This window comes from Vicia villosa, linkage group LG5, assembly GCF_029867415.1.
Source record: "Vicia villosa cultivar HV-30 ecotype Madison, WI linkage group LG5, Vvil1.0, whole genome shotgun sequence".
In the NCBI taxonomy this organism is placed as follows: domain Eukaryota; kingdom Viridiplantae; phylum Streptophyta; class Magnoliopsida; order Fabales; family Fabaceae; genus Vicia; species Vicia villosa.
In genome coordinates, this window is record NC_081184.1 from 141,730,092 (window position 1) to 141,754,548 (window position 24,457).

The 24,457-nt window shown below is 33.8% G+C and overlaps 1 pseudogene; it reads right to left on the reverse strand.

The window, feature by feature from the left end:
• Positions 1 to 10,999: 10,999 nt before the first annotated feature.
• Positions 11,000 to 18,576, reverse strand: LOC131607595 (uncharacterized; annotated as a pseudogene).
• Between the last annotated feature and the right edge of the window lie 5,881 nt (positions 18,577 to 24,457).

The window sequence follows — 24,457 nt, forward strand, 5'->3', positions numbered from 1 at the left end:
TAAAATCTAAAAACTTATAAAATAAATTGTCCATATTGTATAACAACTACCTCATTTATTATATTTATATTTTGAACATGTAAGTATTGATTGTGATATTTTATTTGAAAAGGTCACTGCTCCTCTTGGAAAATATCTTTACTTCAAAAAACAAAATATCTTAGTCTGAAGAAAAATATAGAAAACTTAAAGTTTAACATCAAAATATCTTAAGAATCTTTTTGAAAAATATCTGTCTCAACTACAAGCTAGAAACTTATAAAAAAAAAAAAAAGTAGCATTGTTTTACAACTTTTTGAATCACGCCTCATTTGTTATATTTATATTTTGAAGATGTAGTATTGATTGTGATATTTTCTTTGAAAAAAGTCAATGGCTCTTCTTAACAAATATCTTTACTTAAAAAAAAAAATCTTAATTTGAAGCAAACTATGAAAAACTTCAATTTTAACATAAAAAATTTAAGAAAAATATTCATGTCTCAACAGAAAACTTAAAACTTAAGAAGTTATGACAATATTTAAAAATATATTTTGTAAGTTTATTTTCTTCTCGATTTCCAAAAACTTTGAGGATATAAATATATATTTTTATAAACAAAGAAATTGTATTAAAATTGAGCTTGTATTCAACCCAAATACAACTGAAGAGAAATAGGCCGAAATCGCAATGTTGTCAAATACAAGTTAATGGGCTAATAGTCCAAACATTGAAATCAACATCTGCATCATTCTTACAATTTGTTCTGAATTAATCACACGCAAAAGACTTAGTTAAAGATACAATATCTTTCACCACTATATGACCATTCTTAAAGAGTATATCATTCCTAACTAACCAAATTGACCAAGTTATTGATAACTAGAAAAACATACATAACTTCTTTTTTATTCTACCTTTCAAGAGAAGGCCCCAAGTCTTCAATTGATCTAAAAGCGGTACACTTTAAGGCAACAGACCTCAACCAACCCATTCGAGAGTAAGATGTCAAACACGCACAATGATCGGGCAAGAAAGAAATAGATAAAAATGTGTTTCTTCTTGTCCTAGACATACGGGACATACTAAATTATGAGCTCCTATCAAGACCCCATGTTTGGAAGACCGTCCTCAGTTTGAAGGTTTCTAAAGTGCAATTTCCAAGAAAAAATTTAAATTTTACTAGGCACATTTGATTTCCACAACAACTTGAGAGCATCTAAACAATCCAAAATCCAGTTGAGAACCTAATAATAAAACATTTGCGAATCTAAGGTGAGCAGATTTGACAAAGAATCTAGTTGCATCTCTCCACCACACAAATGAATCCAACGAATCTGGATTAGAAGCATCATCTAACAAAGTGCTATTGAGATATTCTCATTCGCTCCTCAGGGTACTTGAAGTCAATATTGAATTGACCCTAACATTCCAAGACCAATTCCCATTAATCCAAGAATCAGGCTCCTTCATCGAATATCTTGAACCTTGCACACTGTCAAACAAACCAAGAAAACAATGCTTCAAAGAAGTCGCACCAATCCATTTGTGATGCCAAAATTTAATCTCAGAGTCATTCCCTAATTTGCAGGAGATATTGTTACTGAATCAATTTGAATCCTCCCCCCAATTACATAAGGATATCTTATGTCTCGCCACCAAATCGAAGACTTTGAACTATTAACTACCCAAGAAGTATCAAGAATCAAACCTTTAATGTCCCCATATTTAACAACCGACAAAGTATACCAAACTGAGGAGAATTTAACTATCTACCCACCCCCAGTTATACTTGGCAACCCCTATATTTTGATAATGCCAAAAGTGTTGCTGGTTAAAATGAGAACCAAATGTCCGAATAAAACTTTCTGTAGGAAGTTTGATATTTCCGGTAACCACTAAATTTCTGTTAGTATATTTGAAATTTACGTTGAGTAACAATTAATTCCGAATTTTTAAAAATTTGCAATATTTTACCAGAAATTTAGTTCAAATGTGAAATTTCCCATAGTTCTGTAATATAACATTTTTAACGGCTAGGATATTGCTGATAATTTGTACAGTTGTGATTGCACCAACTGTTTTGTATGGTTCAGAGTGATTCCAAAGTTGTATAAATAGAGTTCATCAATTATTGAGAAAAGCATATCAAAATGCCTCTTCCTCAATTTTTGATAAGGAATAAGTGTACTTCAACGGATATAAACCTTCTGTTGAGTTATTGCTTCGGGATGGCACCACATCTCTTACCAACTTGACATCCAAATTGAATGAATTTTTATCTGTTACCGATAACAGATTGGTGATAAAGATCAAGTTTCATGAAGATTGGATTGATACTGATGGAAGGGTGCAATACAACCTTATTGCGTTGAAGACCGCCGAAGATTTGACGGTGATGTGGAGATCATTTATGTGTAGACTAACTAAGGAGTTGATCAAGATTGATGCAAAAATTTCAAGATTTGTCGACAATATAATTAAGATGCTGAAACTTCCAGAATCACCTGGTAGTGTCTATGTTTTCATGTTTCGTTATTATTTATTTATTTTTGTTGTAATGTTTTAAGTTATCTTCACCTTCGAAACATGTAATCGTCAAAATATTATATAATAAAAGGTACAGTGGTGATAAGCAGTCGAAGTAAAAAATATAAAATAATACAATTGTAAAATCAAATAGTTAATATCCCCCCCACAAGCTATGTGTGATGCCTGAGATAATCCATTAAAAATCTTTCCATTTGGGTTTACCAAACCCATGAGGTTATCCAAAATACAGCGATCATCTGCAGGCGCTCTTGGTCATTTGTGTCTGGTGGAAGCGGCGATGGCGGCATGTCATCAGTCGATACCTCAACATCAGAAACCCCAACATTAGAAGGCACCCTAGTATCAGAAGGCACAACATCATCTGTATGGTCAACAAGTGGGATGATGCTAGGGTGTGATACACTGAGGTACCACTCCAAGTAACCATCCTCACAATGTGTATCATGTTGAACCGTCACTGTGTTATCCTTAATGGCACGGGAAGAGCTGATGATGTTACTCTAAAACCACCTATCAATGCCACCAGCTGGAACATCTGTAACTAGGTGTGGGATGTCATGGACATACCCATACTGTCGTAGACACCTGTCAAGCAAGTGTCTAGCCATTAAGGTCTCCCATCTTATATAACCTTAAAATAAAGAAGACTTGTCAAATTCATGGTGGGCCAAGAGACATCTGTATGGTTGTTCAGATGACATCCTCTACTCTCAAAGCATTAAGCCTCATTCTGTACTCCAGAAAACCACATGGATATGTTTGTGAGGCCTTCCATCTCCTTACCTGTGGGGCTCCCGTATGAATGTTCATATATCTAGCACTGATAAAAAAAGATAGACATAATAAATAATAATTAAGGAATATTATTAGTACCAATTAAATAAGAACTAAACGCCAAATAATACATGGAATAGACTCAAATAACCAGCAAGATGTGTGGTCTCAAAGACAGCCGCAACTCCAAGTGTTGTATATAGGATGGTCAATGCAACATACCCCAAGCCTAGCTGTTACTTTCAAGATTACTGAAGAGCCACATGTAATGGGCATCAATTTTAACATGGGACTTATCCGCAAGGAGAGTATATGCCACTAGATGTAACATGTACACTGTAGCGGCAACCTCATACATCCTGCCTCCACAAGCTCGTTGTACCTATCTCGAAGCCAAGACATGCGAAAATGAAAAGGAGATGTCTCCTTGTGCCATCACTCAACAAAAGCACTCAGAAATGGCACATCCAGCATGGTCAATGAGTAGTTGGCGAACTCTAGGAGACCAAACTCAACAACAATGCGTCTGACTTGCTTAAGCATTAAACTGCTAAGAAAGTTCTTCATCTTTGAACTGTGGGATGTAACCTTCAGCGGCTAACGGTCCTGTAACAAACAAAGTTAAAAAATTACCAGTAAACTTTTAACACATCATAGAACAATGATAAATAAATTGAAGTAAAACATAAAATATATATACATCTCCCTGCCATAGTCTGTATGCGGCATGGTCATCATACACGGTGAGCACTGATCGGTCACTAAGTCCTCCCAGGAATGCTCCATCAGTGTGAAAAGATGCCTCTTTCTAAGTAGGAGTTGTAACGTCGGTATCATCACGAGCAATAGAATTTGTGGGATCCACCTCATTAGCCACCTCCGCATCTGTAATGGGCACCTCCTCAGCAACAGGTACCGCATCTGAAACGACCACCTCATCAGCAACAGGTAACACATATGTTAAGATACCATGCACCTCCTGAGCATGAACAACCTCAACATCATCTCTGGGTTGCTCATATGATCTCACTACTCGGCGTTAGGTTGGAGCTACTCGTCCTGTAACACCCCTTTTCTAACCCCAAATTATAGCAATTATTCTCATAATATTCGTATGCATACAATAAAAAGGGTGTCACATGTTATTTTCACCGCAATAAAAACCTAGAACAAACATACAAAACATGCACTAATCATATTGTAATACAATTTGACACTTCATGCTTTCATATGTAATGCATATCGCACGCGGAAGAATAAATACAACTCAAACAATTTCAATGAATATATCCCATACCATATTCATCTACCAAATCAAAATAACATAATCACTATGCTACATGAAATCCAAGATCTAGGCAACATAGCCTTTAACAACATATCCAAAATATCATGTTAAATACGAAAAAGATAACAATATCTAAATAACCAAAACATGAGTTCAAATAAACCCCTAAGTGTTACATGACCAGAGCATTTGAATCTCACCTAATCAAAAGATAAACCAAATCTCCTCGGCTAAATCCTCGGATAAGTTCACAACTCGTCGGAACCTGCACGATGTCACAATGAGCATCACTCAAACAAAAGGGTGAGAGTTCAAATCATTACAAATAAACATAATAATGAGAAATGTAAAACACAACAAGAATACATGTCACAAATTCGTCACTCTTCTCAAAAACATGCATTCACATACCATATATCAAGATTCACATGTTTAGCTCATTCAACAAAGGGCCATAATTCAAGTAATCATATCCAATTACTAAATCAACAATTGTAATCCAATGATGAATACAATCAAGTATACAATATCAAATCACAACACCCACATATACACATATCCACTAAAATCATTCCACACAATCATATCACATAATCACACACAACAACAATTCACACCGACACGTGCGACTTAAGTGTGACTTTATACGATATGCATGTGGATCTCTCAGTTATCATTTTCGGCAAGCCGATTGTCCATCTCTTGAACTAGATAACCACCTCAGAGCGCCATACCCGTTAAGCTTTCAAACCCCATACTCGTTAGGTTTGGGACAAGCAAATAATCTCCACGAGATTACCCGACATTGCCTCTTTTAAAGACTCATGCTAGTGTAAGTGTGCAACAAACAAGACTTATGTAAATAAGATGATTCTCAACCTCTTAAACTACATAATCACATCTTTCCAACATTGCACCACATTACACAACATGACTTCAAACCAATCATCAAAGCATCAATTAGCACATAGCAATTTAATCCCATGTATTCAAGCATCTCATAACATGTATTGCACCATTATTTATCAACTCACATCTAAATACATACATATTTCGAATAATTATTCCCAACAAAACACATTCGAATAACATATATTCATTCACACATATCATGAACACTGTTACAACCGACTTTAAATTTTAAGTTTTCTAACTTAAATTACAGAGTCGCCACCTATATTTATTATATCTTAAGGATAAGGGAACCACGGGAAAAAACCTAAATAAATAGATTTCTAGGTAAGTCGAGAAATTAGGATTAAGGGAAGGTGTTAGGCACCCGTAATCCTTCCTTAAGGTTTAAAATGTCTCTTGGTAAGGTTTATGGTAAATAGTTTGTGGTTAAATATTTCACAGTTATTGCGTGGTAGGACGATTGTTCAGAGACGGTGGATGTGGAACAGCAGCCAGTCGGTGGCTTCGATGATGATTCCCGTTTTGCAGTGAAAGCAGAATTGTAATATTGTTTCAAACTAGTAGGATTTCAATAATGGTCTAAATATTGCTCTAAAATATTTATGGTAAATATCAGATGTACAAATACTGTAATAGAAAAATCAAAGCCAAAAGAGCAATATTTGGGCTATATGTAATTTATTTAGCCTCTACAGGATCACTGTACAGTATTTCTACAAAAGAAAATACTGGCTGTACAGCCTATATATTAATAGTATTTCATAGAATTGTAATATTGCTCTATCGGCTAGTTTATAATATTGTTTCAAACTAGCAGGATTTGTACAGCCTAAATTCTAGGGAAAACTATAATAGACTTGTAATCCTGCCAATTATAATATTATAATAAACTTGTTTATAGTATACTTGTAATCCTGTAAAATATTTCTACAAAAGAAAATATTGGCTTTACAGCCAATATATTAATAATATTCCATATAATTGTAATATTGTTCTATCTGCTTGTTTATAATATTGTTTCAAACTAGCAGGATTTGTACAACCTAAATTCTACGCAAAACTTTAATAGATTAAAACCATCACTAGCCAATGCAAGACCCATATTTCGCAGATCTGATGAAAACCAAGTATACATGTGTCAAGTCAAAATGTCTTTCAAGCTTCTGAATCTTTAGGATGCTTTATCATTCCATCATTTTTTTAGTATCTGTTGCATGCCATCTCATATCTCCGACGTCTTTGATGACAAAAATAATCTCTGTAATCGAGGTTTTAATAGAAAATAACGAAGAACTTTGGCAGGAATTTCCTTTTTTTTCTTCTTGTTAACATGGTCCTTTTCATTTGTTTTCCATTTGGAAGTGTTACTAATTTAAACCAAGTTTTGTGATTGATTTCTAGGCTTCATAGAACGAACTTGGAATGTTTACATATTCAAATTAGGGGTGGCAAAATAAATGGATTGGATAGATATGGATTGGATTGTTAATGGATGGATCAAAATAATCCATTATCCATTAACAATCCACTTAAACTTCCTTAAAAATATCCAATCCAATCCATCCATTTAGATCATTTTAGTGGACGGATATCCATCCATAAAAAAAAAATTAATTTAAATATATTTTTAGAAAACTCGATTTTATTGTATTTTCAAAAAACTTGATTTTACTGTGATTTTAGAAAAGTTTAATTTTACTATAATTTTCAAAAAACTAAATTTTACTGTATTTTCAAAAACCCAGATTTTACTATATTGTCAAAAACTCAATTTTTCTGTATTTTCAAAAATCTTGATTTTACTGTATTTGTGGAAAACCCAGATTTTACTGTATTTTCAAAAAACAAAATGTATTGTATTTTCAAAAAACAAAATGTATTGTATTTTCAAAAAACATTAATTTACTGTATTTCAAAAAACTTGTTTTTACTGTAATCTTGGAAAAAGTTGATTTTACTGTAATTTTGGAAAAACTCAATTTTAGTGTATTTTCAGAAAACTTGATTTTACAGTAATTTTTGAAAAACTTAATTTACTATAATTTTGGAAATTTTCGATTTTACTGTAATTTTTGAAAAACTTGATTTTACTATAATTTTGGAAAAACTCAATTTTACTGTAATTTTTGAAAACTTGATTTTACTGTAAATTTATAAAAAACTCCATTTTACTATATTTTCAAAAAAAATTAATTTTACTGTATTTTTAGAAAAACTCGATTTTTCTGTATTTTTTGGAAAAACTCGATTTTATTGTATTTTGGAAAAAACATTATTTTACTGTATTTCTAAAAAAACTTGAGTTTACTAAATTTTGGGAAAAACTCAACTATATTTTAAAAACAAACAAGATTTTACTGTATTTTCAAAAAACTTGATTTTACTATATTTTTTGAAATACAAGATTTTATTTAATTTTGGAAAATCTCGAGTTTACTATATTTGTCGAAAAACTCAATTTTACTATATTTTCAAAAAAACAAGAATTTACAGTGTTTTCAAAAAACTCAATTTTACTGTATTTTCAAAAAACTTAATTTTATTGTACTTTCAAAAAATTTGATCTTACTATAATTTTGAAACAACTTGATTTTACGGTAATTATGGAAAAACTCGATTTTACTATATTTTCAAAAACCAGATTTTAAGATAATTTTGGAAAAATTCAATTTTACTGTATATTAAAAAAACTCGATCTTACTGTATTTTGAAAAAAACATGATTTTATTTTATTTTCTAAAAAAAACAAGTTTTACTATATTTAAAAAAAAAACCATGATCTTATAGTAATTGGAAAAACACTTGATTTTACCGTATTTTTAGAAAAACTCATTTTTACGGTATTTTTAGAAAAACCATGATCTTTTTGAAAATATAGTAAAATCGAGTTTTATCAAGATTCAATAAAATCGATTTTTTTGAAAATATAGTAAAACCACGTTTTCTGAAAATAAAGTAAAATTAGGTTTTCTGAAAATATAGTAAAATCGGGTTTTTTTTTTGAAAAAACAGCGAATTTAAATTTTTTAAACATACAGTAAGATCGAGTTTTTTTTAAAATCACTAAAATCAAGTTTTTAAAAATACAATAAAATCTGTTTTTTTTAAATACTGCAAAATTGAGATTTTTAAAAAATACAATAAATTCAAGTTTTCTAAAAATATAGCAAAATCGTGTTTTTCAAAAATTATAGTAAAATCAGGTTTTTCTAAAAATACAATAAATTGTTTTTCTAAAAATACAATAAATCTTTTTTCTTAATACACTAAAATCTAGTTTTTTGAAAATACAATAAAATCAGGTTTTTAAAATAAAATACATTAAAATTGAGTTTTTTGAAAAGACAATGAAATAATGTTTTTTGAAAATACATTAAAATCAAGTTATTCAAAAAATTCAATAAAATTTGGTTTTTCCGAAAAAGCAGTAAAATCAGGTTTTTCTAAAAATACAGTAAAATATTTTTTCTAAATGCAGTAAAATCTAGTTTTTTGAGAATACCGTACAATTGGGTTTTTAAAACAAAATACAGTAAAATCAACTTTTTTGAAAATATAGTTAATTGTGGTTTTTCGGAAAATACAGTAAATTAGAGTTTTTTTTTTGAAAATATAGTTAAATCACGTTTTCTGAAAAAAATAGTAAAATCAGGTTTTATGAAATATAGTAAGATCGAGTTTTTTTAAAAAATATAGTAAATTTGTTCTTTTAAAAAATACAGTAAGATTGAGTTTTTCAAAATTCAGTAAAATCATTTTTTTTTAAAAATACAGTAAAATCTAATTTTTAGTAAAATACAGTAAAATTGGGTTTTTGAAAATACAATAAAATCACTATTTTAAAATACTGCAAAATTGAGATTTTACAAAATACAAGAAAATCAGGTTTTCTAATAATACAGTAAAATTGAAATTTTCCAAAATTACAGTAAAATCAAGTTTTTCTAAAAATAGAGTTAAATTGTTTTTCTAAATACATTTAAATCTAGTTTTTTGAGAATATTGTAAAATCGAGTTTTTAAAACAAAATACAATAAAATCAAATTTTATGAAAAGACGGTAAAATCAAGTTTCTTTAAAATACAGTAAAATCAAGTTTTTCATAAAATACAGTAAAATCAAGTATTTCTAAAAATACCATAAAATTGTTTTTCTAAATACAGTAAAATCTAGTTTTATGAAAATACAATACAATTGGGTTTTTAAAACAAAATACAGTAAAATCGAGTTTTTTTTGAAAATATAGTAAAATCAGGTTTTTTGAAATTACAGTAAAATCGAGTTTTTCAAAAAATACAGTAAAATCTAGTTTTTTCAACATACAGTAAAATCATATTTTTTGAAAATACAGTAAAATCATTTTTTTTAAATGATATAATGGAATTAAAATATATAATAACAATAATCCATTGGATCACTAAAATATGATGAATGAATTGGATTAATTCATGTATATAAATGGATGGATTTTGTCCAATCCATTAGCTTACTTTTTAAGTGGTGGATGGATTTGATAGATTTTTTGGTGGATGGATTGGATGAATTTTGTCTTAATGGATTCAATTGCCACCCCTAATTCAAATGCTTCTTTTATTGACTCTAAAATCATTGGCATTGTCTTCTCACTTAATCCACATAAACACTTTATATAGTACAAACTTTATCAAAAAAAGATAGTCTAGAATATTGTCTACACCCTTGATATAAAGGTTGTTCTCCTTCTCTAGCCAATTCACAGTATTCATTGGCTTCCTTTCTTTCCTGAGTTGCACTTGGGATCACATAATCTTCCTGGTCAATCTCCAAATTTGATGCAGATGGTATTTCATTAGTATAATTCATATCAACTCCAAATGCATCGTTGATCATGTTTTGAATAGGATCTCCGACAACGACAGATTCTTCAATCATATTTGGAGTAGTACTACGGGAGATAGTACTAAGTAATACAAAGGATTCTCCGCGATGAATCCACACACTTGAATACACACTAATATATGGCTTGGATAGCTCAAGATTCAAAGTCATTTTCACAATGCAGGGTCATGAATTATTAACCTAACATTAACAACACAAAAGCAGGGTATGAAACAAAAGAGAAACAAAGAGAGCAACACACGCAATAGCAGGGTATGAAACAGAAGAAAAACAAAAAGAGCAACACACACAAACTGTTTTTAAACTCTTATATTTTCAAACTAAACTTATCTTCAAATCGGTCAAATTATTGTTGGAAGGTCTATTCACCCCTCTCTGGACCGTTGCATTCTCATATTCTCACCCAACAGAGACGGCTATGATTAAGTAATATAAGTATAATTTGTACTCTTTTTTATCATTATTAAATTTGAGTTTCCTTTATTAATAAATAATAATCTTATATGAAAAATAAAATTATGTACCAAAATATTAACTAATGTATTTTTACATTCATTTGAACTTTCTTGGTCAACCATAACTAAAGGCATTAAGGGAGTAACTCTAATAATTTTACACTTCCCTATAGTTACGTTCAAAAGCTTCTGCTTCTAATGGTTGGATCCTTATAATGGTTTCTAGCACCGGCAACACAATTGGTTGCACTTGCGACCCGCCCATCTTTCTACAAGTTTCAAGAAGACATTGCCTACACTTAGGACATGATGAGTGTTCCTTTAGCCATTTGTCAATGCAACGAACATGAAAACCATGGTTGCATTTAGGCAAAATGCGCACCTTTTCATCATTTTTAAACTCGGAGAGACATATCACACACTCTGTATCCAAACCTGATAGTTTCAACTCAGCTGAATAAGTCATTGTTGGAAATTTCTTGAGAGTTGTCTTTGCAATTCCTTTGTTGGCTAATTGAGTTGAAAGATTGCTGCTCAAACTCGAAGAAGACTCGTTGTTGTTGATCGCAGCGTTTGTAAACCTTAAGGCACACCTTATGATGGAGTTTAATGCAAGTGAACAAATAAGCGCACATAATAGGACTGCAATTATTATTACAAATTTTGAATCAAATCCATGAGCACCAAAATACGAGTCTGTTGAATTGTGGTTGTTTGTGAAAACAGGTGAGTTGATTTTAAGTGATTGATGATCATTTGGATTTTGGAAGAGTAACCTTCTTGAGTGAGCTTCTACAAGAATGTCATGGACATGTTGTGAAGTAAAGGAAGTAGAAGCATACATGTTTATTTTTTGTTGGGGAACTTGATGAATTAGTTAATTAGAGCTTCAGAGTTGTTGTTATGTTATCTTAGATAGAGAATAATATATAGGGGAGTTATAAATTTATACTGATGTATAATATGTGTTTTATTACAACCTTCATGCAAGTGGTTATATTATAGTGGTGTATTATAAATGATAACAAATGATCAAATTGGCAAAATGTTTAAGCTAAATTTGATATGCAATCCAATAATACTATTTGTCTATAGATGTACGTGTTTTTATACGGAAAGTGCTTGTGGAAAGGGAGAAATTCTTTATGCTTTTTGATTAGCTTCTTGGCTTTAACTTATTGGATGGAGTGGCAGTAATACAAATTGACAAGTACCACTACTTGGATTCGTATCATGATTTGTTGGATATCACTGAAGTTATTGTTTCTTTGGATCCTGCATCTGGTGAGAGTAAGCCGTCCAAAAACCATCACTTTTGACTGAGGTGTTTATGTCATTAGCCACTTATGAAAAAATGAGTGATAGACATTTTGTCATATGATAATTTTTAGAGTATTTTAACTAGTTATATGACTAACTACATGAATAAATACCAACTTATAACATGATTTAAGGTTATTGTAGAAAGTAGCATCTCATTTCAAATCACCAATCAGATAACTCAGGCCATATTTTTACACGGTATACGTTACAGTGGCGAGAAGAAAAGCAAGAATATCAAACAAGAGCGTGGAGGAAAGTGAAATATTCCTGCAAATTTTACCTCGCAACAAGGAAGAATGTGAAGAAACTCCCCGTTAATTGCGCCACATTGAAGTGAAATAGTGGTGTGATAAACAATTTATCATGCGTCGACAAGTGGATTTAATGTTGAATTGTGTCGCAATGTTGAATTTTATTTAACGTGTGTTAGATATAACACAAATTTAGCATTTGCATTTTAGTTGCATTTGGTTTAACATTTGAGTGAAGTTTGCATTTAAATCTCATTTGCATTTAGCTTTCATTTCAATTGGAGTATATATATAAACCGAATCTCATTCAGTTTGTTGTAATGATAACGTGTTGTAGAGTTTGTTGATAGAGAAAGTTATTATTACTGGGTAATATAGGTTATATCGTATCGTAGTCACAGAGATTGGTAGAGAAAAACTACCGTTCAACTATCTCACGTTCTAAGTTTCATGATTGGGTTACGGAAAGTAAATGCGGGAAAATAAATAAAGCAAATAAACAATCTATTGTAGCTTAAGAGAATTCATTCTGGAATCGTATTTCTACTCATCAACCCGTCGAATACTTAAATCTGAAGATCTTATCGCAACACACTCACAATACGTATCAAAATCATTAGGCATCATTCGAGACGTACCACATCAGTGCCCATTCCTGCAACACCGACGAGAGTTCAACTATATTGCTCTTTCGACGATTTACCAATTGATCGAATAACACAGAGGCATTAAACTCTATACCCATAAAAATTATTAGCCCTAAATCTATGTCTAGAGTTTATAAACTAACAGATATCATCCTTAATCAAGATCTATGATGTCTATTTCTACAACAACACAAATCCAAAGCATTTAAGTAAAAAGATCAAGGACAACACCAATAATTATTTGTAAAGAAAATATATATACGATCCCAAGATCAACAAATGTACATACAAGAGAGGAAAAATATACACTCAAACTTCTGTGCGCGCGAAGCACCCTATACCAGAACTTTATTCCTTCCAAAAACGCGCGTTTGAAGCCCTGTCTTCGACACTTTATTGCTCATGCTCCAAATATGCAACAATACCTACAAAAATACGTTAAGACTATCAAACGGTAGATATTTACACGAAAAACGTAATAAAACTCAAAGTATACGAAATTACACAAAAACGGGGAATTATTCAAACGGTAGTAACAAAAAGTATCGATAAGTGTCACTATTTACATACACAAAATAACTACATTTTGGCACTTATCAAACTCTGCCTAACTTGAATTTTTTTGTCCTCAAACAAGGCCAAACACTCAAATCGCAAAAGTGAAAATCCAACGAATCAATAATCAACAAGATTTGGAAAAATGAAATAATTGTACGGTTCAACAAAAACGTACGAACAAAGTAAATAGTTACCACAATCCTACAACAAAAACATGATAACGAAACTAATCCTAAGTACAAAAATCATGCAAAACATTCTAAACACAACAAGCTCAATCATGAATCACGCCTAGCAAAAACTCATCCGTAGATGAAAAACACCGTAAGATGAGGACTTTGACACACACCCAAAAATCTTGCAAACAATAGACAAAATTATGCATTCATCCAAAAATAGTATTGAAAATGCAACAGCATGAATCATAAGGGCTTTCAAGGTTGTAATGTGGCTCAGTTAACAAACAAGGGATAAGTCCCAAAGCTAATCGAAACAAAAACTTGTCTAAACCTAAGGGAGTAATTACTTCCACAAAGTTTCAAACAATAAAATCTCGATTAAAACTTTCTTCCTTAACCACACGTTTCACACCAAACACAATACTTATTAGCGCATCTTATTCCATACTCTTTTTGTTATTTTCTTTTTCAAACTTTTTCTCTTTTTTCTTTCTTTTTCTTTTTTTTTTTCCAGATTTTTTTCCTTTTCTTTTTCTTTTCTTTCCACAACCTCATATCAACCACAACATAAGCAGGTAACATCCTCTCCCCAACTTGATTACAACCATAATCATAATATGAATACTCCCTACTTTCTAAGGCAAGGTAAAAATTCAAACTATAAATCATAGTTGAGGATTCAAGAAAACAAAGAATCAACATCCATACACAATTAAAAACCAAACACTCATAAACAAGCATTAAGCAAAAACAATATGGACATTGACAAAAAAGGCTCAAAATGGGTTACGAATGATCACACACTCACAAGGTGAATTAATATTTGGCTATGGTAGTTGTGCTCAAAATCAAACAAGTGCCTTGATCATTTTCGTGCATTCACAAAATCAATACAAACAAAAGATTAAACATAATAATATCCAGTTAAAACAAGAAATGCCGGTCTCTCGCATATATACACAATGGAAAGTTTCCTCACATTTATGGGTAAAAAGGGGGAACTAATGTGATTCAAGTCATGAGCAAGTTATACGAAAAGAAAGAATGATATGAAAATTGTACAAATGAAAAGTCTCCTAAAAATTTATGCTATAGAAAGCGATAAACGAGTACCTTGCTACGTACAACTTTTAACAATATCATTACCGCACAATTGGCATGTTGATCTATCAAAATCGGAAAATTACCAAATGTGACTACAAGTAATCGGGCCAAAATTTGAGTCTAAACACAAACAAAAGAATTAAATATAAAACTATAAAATACCATACTATAAAGCCTTGGTGTAAGTGAGAAAAAGGCTAGCCAAGTCAACCATTAAAAAGAATTCACTGGCCAAAAGCTACAAGGCACGCGAAGCGCGTTGAGCGCGCTATACCAGTTGGGCAAAAAACCAGTACAGTAACTATGCAGTCTCAACCACTCTCCACCTCTCACCTACACAACTCATTTATAGAAAAATTAAACAGAATTTACAACCGTTGGGGTGCCTCCTAACAAGCGCTTGTTTTACGTCGTTAGCTTGATGCCTTTATTGTGCCTGGTAGTAACTTCCTCTACGATACGCCAATGCTCTCGCCTCAACGCAACATAAAGAAAGTGTCTTGACCAAACACTTAAAAAACGAGTTAAAAGCAAAAGTATATACAGGTATGTGTAAAAACACAAATATACATTAAACGCAATATTTACAAAATCCTTAATTGACTAGAAAAATTGAAAAGTGAAGATTTAGAATTTACGAACTATCCGAGTTCAATTTGTTTAGCCAACTTCACCTTGCTAAATAGCAAAAGTGAAGAGGAATAAAATCAAACACACAAACATATACAACTATGAAAACTTAAACATGTATCAATCTACAAAAATAAACAAGTATTAAAATATGCACAAAATATACGATATGGACATATTTACGAAACTTAAAATGTGAAACCATTGCAATGCGATTAATCTCAAAACCAATCCCCGACAACGACACCATGTTGTTGAAGCGTTAAAGCAGCAAGCAAAAAGTAATAGGTTAATTATTACCGGGTGATATAGGTTATATCGTATCGTAGTCCATAGAGATTGGTAGAGAAAAACTGTCGTTCAACTTTCTCACGTTCTAAGTTTCATGATTGGGTTACATAAAGTAAATGCGGGAAAATAAATAAAACAAATAAACAATCTATTGTAGCCTAAGAGAATTCATTCTGGAATCATATTTCTACTTAACTCGTTGAATACTTAAATCTGAAGATCTTATCACAACACACTCATAATACGCATCGAAATCACCAGGCATCATTCAAGACGCACCACATCAATGTCCATTCCTGTAACACTGACGAGAGTTCAACTATATTGCTCTTTCGACGATTTCCCAACCGATCGAACAACACAAAGGCATTAAACTCCGATACCCATAAAGATGATTAGCCCTAAATCCATGTCTAGAGTATAGAAACTAACAGGTATCATTCTTAATCAAGATCTATGATGTCTCTTTCTACAACAACACAAATACAAAGCATTTAAACAAAAAGATAAGAACAATACCAATAATAATTTGTAATATATATATATATATATATATATATATATGATCTCAAGATCAACAAAAATACATACAAGAGAGGAAAAATATTCATACAGAAACAAAAACATCTAGATTAATAGAGAACACACATACTCACGAACCCTAGCACACCATTTACCACAAAAGCAAAACCTACCTAACATGTAGTCTAGAAAACTCTATCTCACACAATCATTAGCTTCTTTAAATCTTCATTAAATTATGTTAATTCTTCTTGATTTTTTTTAACCAAATCAACAAATTACTTGAATGTCACATCGTCATCAATTTGAAGTCCACCCTTAAGAAAAGATGATTGGTTAAGGGAAAGCAACTTAACTATCACATATGTTAAACCTGGTCACCAAGACTTTAGCCACAAGTTTGTGAGCGATCCAACAAAGGATATGGTTCAAAAAATCTTCAAAATTAGAGGAATAGTCAATCATGAGGGAACATAGTAACAAAGAAATAGAAAAAGATACGAGGAAGGAATGCTTGGTAATGGTACATCTCAATAAACTACCTTAACTCTGCTCCGAGAAGGTGCCTACTAATTTTAAAGAAGGAAATATTGAAGCAGTATAGTCCAGGACTTTCATTACCATCACTTTGGGATGAGGTTTTATTACCCCTTTTTGTAACGCCTCATAATCAACTATTAGGGTTAGTAGTCAATTAGTAAGGACTCTATTGAAAACCTTCCATTTTTGTACTTCATAATCGATTTGAAATCTTAAAAAGTCCATCGATTATTTCTATATTTTAGCCACCTTTTTACCTATAAATAGAGAACTCGTTCGACATTTCTAACACACTAGAAAATGTAATACTCCAGGTTTTGAGAATGTAAGAAAGGGTCTTAAGTTTCATTTTGAGCATGGATACCTTCCAACTGGAGGAGTAAGAACTAGTCCAACAAGTGTAGACAACATCCAAAAAAACCTCGATGATCAAGCAAATGGTTATTGAATCTAAAAGATATGATATCTAAAACTTGTTTTTTCGATAATGAAGTATAAGGGGAAGAATGATCAGACACATTTTTGAGGAAGACCCCGTAGGAGTTAGACCCTCACTAGTTCCACCAACCATCACACGCCAAAGTACAATCGACATGGGTCTCCACATAATCATTTGGTTGGAACCAAGTAAATCTTCTACCCAAAAGACAGAGATCAATAAGAAGAAACTGACAAACAAAACAAATAAATTTCACAACAATATTATATAAGTATTCTCAGCTCAAAATTTCAAATAATTACACGGTAACTTGTTGGATGTAAAAATGAACTCAACAGTTTAAGTAATGTATTTTTACATTTGAGGTCACAGTAAATACTTGAAGTAATGTATTTTTACATTTGAGGTCATAGTAAAGAAAAGAAAATTCCTAACTGTAATTCACCGTATTGGAACTTTCTTGCTCAACCATAACCAAAGAAATTAAGAGATTAATTAGAATTATCTCATATTTCCCTATAGTTACTCTCCAAAGCTTCAGGTTCTAGTGGTTGGATCTGTATAATGGTTTCTGGCACTGGCAACACAATTGGCTGCACCTGCGACCCACTAATCTTTCGACAAGTTTCAAGAAGGCATTGTCTACACTTGGGACATGATGAGTGTTCCTTTAGCCATTTGTCAATACAACATACATGAAATCCATGGTTGCATTTAGGCAAAATGCGCACCTTTTCACCATTTGTAAACTCGGAGAGACATATCACACACTCGGTATCCAAACCTGGTAGTTTCAACTCAGTTGAATAACTCACTTTTGGGAATTTCTTAAGAGCTTTCTTCTTGATTCCTTTTTGAGCCAATTTAGGTGAAGTATTGCTACTCGAACTCCAAGCAGAGTCGCTGTTGTCGATAGCTACGTTTGAAAACCTTAAGGAACACACACACCTTATGATGGAGTTTAATGCAAGTAAACATATAAACACACATAATAGGACTGCAACTATCATCACAACATTTGAATCAAACTCTTGTGCTCCGAAAGACGGGTCAGTTGAGTTGTGGTTGTTTATGAAGAAATGAGAAATGGTTTTAAGTGATGGATGATCATTTGGATTTTGGAAGAGTAACCTTCTTGAGTGAGATTCTACAAGAATCTCATGGACATGTTGTGAAGTAAAGGAAGTAGAAGCATACATGTTCTTTGTTTGGGAATTTGATGAGTTATTGTTAACTAGAGCTTGAGGTTATTGTTATGTTGTCTTTGATATGGAACTATATATAGGAAAGTTATATAATATGGTATCTTGCTTTTATTAAATTAAATAAGTTACTATATATCTTTAAATTTGTATACTGTTGCATAATTCTTGACAAATTATACTATATCTGTATTATATATTATAGTAGCCTACTTTACTTTGTTAGAATATATAACAAATCCCTTTTGCTTTGCTTACTTAAAATATTTACGCAAGTGGTTAGATTGCAATATATTTGGCTTTAGAAGTTGTGGTTTCTAATTAAAGAGGGGGTATTGTAAATGACAACACTAGATCAAGTTGACAAAATGTTTAGGCTTACATTTGATTCAATCTAATCTAACTATATTCATACTAAGTGTGTGTGGGATTTTTTTCCTTTTTTTTAATTATAATTGATTTGTGATGAGTGCTAGAATTTTTTTTTAATACTATCCAAACACTCACTCTTTTGTTTAGTGAAATACATGGGGGTAAGTGAGAGGCAGAAGTGATTAATGTGTTGAGGTTTAAGAAGTGACCCGGTTAGCCAACAAACAAGAATATCCTTTGTGAGCATGGAGGCAGAAGTGATTAAAAGAAGAAGTTTAAAGAAAAAAAATTCCTTAATAAGAGAAGAGCAAGCGTTGCAGGGAATAGCCAAAGCTCACCTTTGTTTATAAGAATAGAAAATAAAGTTCCCAACATCATTGTATTACAAGCTTTTTATCAATAGATATCATCTTCAAGGGTGGAAATATCCAACCGAATGGGATAATCCCAGTGGCGGAGTCAGAAATTTTATGCACCTTAGAAAAAACTTTACACCATTAATTATTTATCTGTTTTAATTTTTACATCCTATTTTTATTAATTTTGTCTAAAAATCGACTATTAAATTGGAGGTATACAAAGAAAATAGGGGTTGAGCCCGGGCGGCTGCCCGGGCTAGTTGGGCCTTGTCTCCGCCCGGGCTAGTTGGTGATTTTAGTATCATCAATGCATTTTGGTAGTAATGTGATTTACTATAGGCCAATGCAATTATGCGTTAAGTTTGAAACGAGTTAGGGTAGTGCGGAGTGCACGCTCGTCGAACCAAACGCGTAATTGAATATGAATAATAGAAACGGGCATAACGTTTCGTTTGAATAGTTGCACCCGTTCCCAACGGACATAACGATTCGTTTGAATAGTTGCACCCGTTCCCAACGGACATAACGATTCGTTTGAATAGTTGCACCCGTTCCAACAGACATAACTGTTTCCGAAGAGGTGTGTCTGTTCGCTTCTATTATTGGTCTCTGTGAGATATTGGATCGAACTCTAGTATGGTCGAAAGGTAGCTTCTTGGTTCGATAGGATTGAGCATGAAGTCGAAGGTTGTTCACATGCTTGTGTCGAAGATGCTAGGGTTGTTAGCATGTTAAATTAGGTTTTAGTGTTTAAACCCTAATTTGTTAAGTTAGCTTGTTTATTAAGTTGGCTTGTATAATGGGTCTTGTGGAAAAAAGCCCATTAGTTAGTATGTTAGGTTTTATTATAAATAGCATACTAGTCTCTCATCATTGCTAAGCTGCAAATCCTAATTTAGGGTGAGAGAGGTTATTTGTTATTCTTGTAAACTTGTAATCTTGTTTTAAGAGAAAGTAAAAGAATAGCAGTTATAACCAAATATTGTGTTCTTCTTCTCCTCCCTAATTCCCTATTATACTTTGTTCTTGGTATTCAATTCACAACAAATTGGTGCGGTGAGCGTGGAGAAGATGCCTTCAACAAAGTATGAGATTGAAAAGTTCACCGGAGTGAATGATTTCGGTCTGTGGCGCTTGAAGATGAAAGCCCTACTGGTTCAGCAGGGTTGTTTGGAAGCGTTGAAGGGAGAGGCAGCCATGAATGCAGAATTGACGGCAGCGGAGAAGACGAATATGATCGAGAAAGCACACAGCGCAATTCTGTTGAGCCTTGGTGATAAGGTTCTCCGGCAGGTATCAAAGGAGACGACGGCATCAGGGTTATGGGTGAAACTTGAAAGTTTGTATATGACCAAATCGCTGGTAAATCGACTCTACCTGAAGCAAGCTTTGTATTCATTCAAGATGATTGAAGACAAAGTATTGGCTGAGCAGTTGGATATGTTCAACAAGCTGATTCTTGATCTTGAAAATATTGATGTGAAGATCGATGATGAAGATCAAGCGCTGTTACTATTGTGTTCTTTGCCTCGATCACATGCTCACTTCAAAGAAACTCTCTTGTATGGAAGGGAGTCCCTGACGTTTGAAGAAGTTCAATCAGCCTTGTACTCTAAGGACTTGAATGAACGAAAGGAGCATAAACCTTCGACTGTTGGCGAAGGTTTGGCCGTTAAAGGAAAACTCTTACGAAAGGATGGTAAGTTCGACAAGAAGAAAGGCAAAAGCCAGTCGAAGACTTACAGTGGCGAAGCATCTGGCATTCGATGCTACCATTGTAAGAAGGAGGGTCACACAAGAAAGGTGTGCCCTGAACGCTTGAAATATCATGGAGGTAAGGATAATGGCAACGCTGCCATTGTTCAAGATGTTTTCGAATCATCTGATGTTCTTGTGGTTTCAAGCAGTGACTCTAAGAAGGAGTGGATTATGGATTCAGGTTGCACTTGGCACATGACTCCAAACAAAGACTTGTTCGAGGAATTATGTGATCAAGATGGTGGATCAGTATTGCTGGGAAACAACAAGGCTTGCAAGATTGCAGGTGTTGGATCTGTGAGATTCAAGCTCCATGATGAGTCAATAAGGTTGTTGACTGAAGTCAGGTATGTTCCTGATTTGAAGAGAAATCTGATTTCTCTTGGTGAATTCGACAAGAAAGGATATGTTTTCCAAGGAGAGAAAAGTATCCTAAGAGTCATGAAGGGTTCGAAGGAAGTCTTGAGAGGCGTGAAGAAACAAGGCTTGTATACCCTTGAGGCTGAAGTTGTAAGTGGTTCGACAAATGTTGCATCCACGAAACCTTTGTCGAAAACAGAAATCTGGCACATGAGATTGGGCCATGTCAGTGAAAGGGGTCTGGTCGAATTAGGGAAACAAAATCTGCTTGGTGGAGACAAAGTCGAAAAGCTGAAGTTTTGTGAACCCTGTGTACTTGGAAAATCTTGCAGAGTGAAGTTCAACAAAGGCAAACAAAGAACACATGGATCCCTTGATTACATCCATGCTGATCTTTGGGGGCCTGCAAGGTGTCCATCACATTCAGGAGCAAGGTATTTTCTATCCATAGTAGATGATTATTCCAGAAAATTATGGGTATTCATCCAGAAGACTAAGGATGAAACTTTTGAGAATTTCAAAAGTTGGAAGACTCTGGTTGAAAATCAGACTGGCAGAAAGGTCAAGAGGTTGAGAACCGACAATGGCCTTGAATTTTGCAATGAGGCATTCGACAGTTTTTGTGCTGCCTCTGGTATTGCAGGGCATAGAACTACTGCAGGTACTCCACAGCAAAATGGTTTGGCTGAAAGGTTTAATCGAACTATTTTGGAGAGAGTCAGATGCATGTTGACTAGTGCGGGGTTAACAAAGGTGTTCTGGGCTGAGGCTGTTTCGACAGCAACATATCTGATAAACAGATGTCCTTCGACAGCGTTAGATATGAAGACACCTGAAGAAGTTTGGTCGGGACATCCACCAGATCTCGACAAACTGAGAGTATTTGGCTGCGTAGCCTATGCTCACATTAGGCAAGACAAGGTCGAACCTAGAGCTCTGAAATGCATGTTCATGGGATACCCTGAAGGAGTCAAAGCTTATAGGCTATGGTGCCTAGAGCCAGGTCACAGGAGGTGTATCACCAGTCGAGATGTAGTTTTCAATGAAGCTGAAATGGCTTTTAAGAAAACTGGTGATGTTGGTCGAAGTACAGAAACATCGGACGAAGAGCTGGAACAGGTAGAGATTCCTGTTGAGGTGGAGCATGTTGATGCTGAATTGCATATCCCAGATGAAGTCGAAGAAGAAGCAGAAGATGCTAAAGTTGAGGAAACTGACGATGACTACCTATTGTCGAGAGATAGGTCGAGAAGAGTCATCAAGCCACCTCAGAGACTTGGATATGCAGATCTTATAGCTTATGCCTTAATCTCTGCAAGTGAGGTTCTAGACGAAGAACCTAGAGACTATAAGGAAGTTATGAGGAGTCGAAATAAGACTGAATGGCTGAAGGCCATGGATGATGAGATGAAATCTCTTCATGATAATCATACTTGGGAACTGATCAAGAAACCTGATGGGGCAAGGTTAGTCAGCTGTAAATGGATTTTCAAAGTTAAGGAAGGAATTGAAGGAGTGACGTCGAAAAGATACAAGGCAAGGTTAGTTGCAAGGGGTTTCACTCAGAAAGAAGGTGTCGACTTCAATGATGTGTTTTCTCCTGTTGTGAAGCATAGGTCCATTCGAATGTTGCTTGCCATGGTGGCACAGTTCGATCTTGAACTGGAACAGATGGATGTGAAGACTGCGTTCTTGTATGGTGATCTAGATGAAACGATCCTGATGAGGCAACCTGAAGGGTATGTCGAAAAGGGGAAGGAAGATTATGTGTGCAAGTTAAAGAGATCTTTGTATGGGCTGAAACAATCTCCTCGACAGTGGAATAGGAGATTCGACAAGTTCATGGCACGCATAAGTTTCATTAGAAGTCAGTTCGACCACTGCGTTTACTTCAGATTTCGACCTGGTAATTCATTTGTTATTTTGTTGCTTTATGTGGATGATATTCTCATAGCAAGCAACAGTGTTGAAGATGTGATGAGGGTGAAGGCTGAACTCAATAAGGAGTTCGATATGAAGGATCTGGGAGTTGCTTCCAGGATTCTTGGAGTTGACATTCGAAGAGATAGAAAGAAGTCGAAGTTATGCCTATCTCAAGAGGCATATCTACGGAAGATTCTTGAAAAGTTTGGTATGTCGAATTCGAAGCTAGTTGTGACTCCAACAAACCCTCAATTCAAGCTAAGTATTGATCAGTGTCCCAGTACTGATGTCGAAAGAGCCTATATGAATAGCATCCCATATGCTAATATAGTCGGTTCTTTGATGTATGCTATGGTCTGTACTAGACCCGACATAGCATATGCAGTAAGTCTTGTAAGCAGGTACATGGCGAATCCTGGAAAGGCTCACTGGCAAGCATTGAAGTGGATTTTAAGGTACATAAATGGGTCTCTGAATAGAGTCCTAATTTATGGTGGAGCCTTGGGTGAAGATAGTAAAGCAGTAATAGAAGGATATGTCGACTCTGATTATGCAGGTTGTATGGATTCCAGAAAATCTATTTCTGGATATGTTTTCACTATGTTTGGCACTGCAATTAGTTGGAAAGCAACACTTCAGAAGGTTGTTGCTCTATCAACCACTGAAGCGGAGTATATTGCCCTAACTGAAGCTGTGAAAGAAGCATTGTGGCTTGAAGGTTTTGCGAATGAGCTGAAACTTCAAGGTCGAGGTATCACTGTTAAATGTGATAGTCAAAGTGCAATACACCTGTCGAAAAATTCAGCCTATCATGAGCGAACTAAGCACATTGATGTGAGGCTGCATTTCGTCAGAGGAGTAATCGAGCGTGGAGAAGTCCAAGTGCTGAAGGTTTCGACTGAAGACAATGCTGCTGATATGATCACAAAGACATTGCCGAGTTGCAAGTTTTTCCACTGTATGCAGTTGATAAAGCTGCATGAAGAAAGCTAGTCTGTTCCTTGACGTTGTAGAGTTAGGTCCAAGGTGGAGATTTGTGAGATATTGGATCGAACTCTAGTATGGTCGAAAGGTAGCTTCTTGGTTCGATAGGATTGAGCATGAAGTCGAAGGTTGTTCACATGCTTGTGTCGAAGATGCTAGGGTTGTTAGCATGT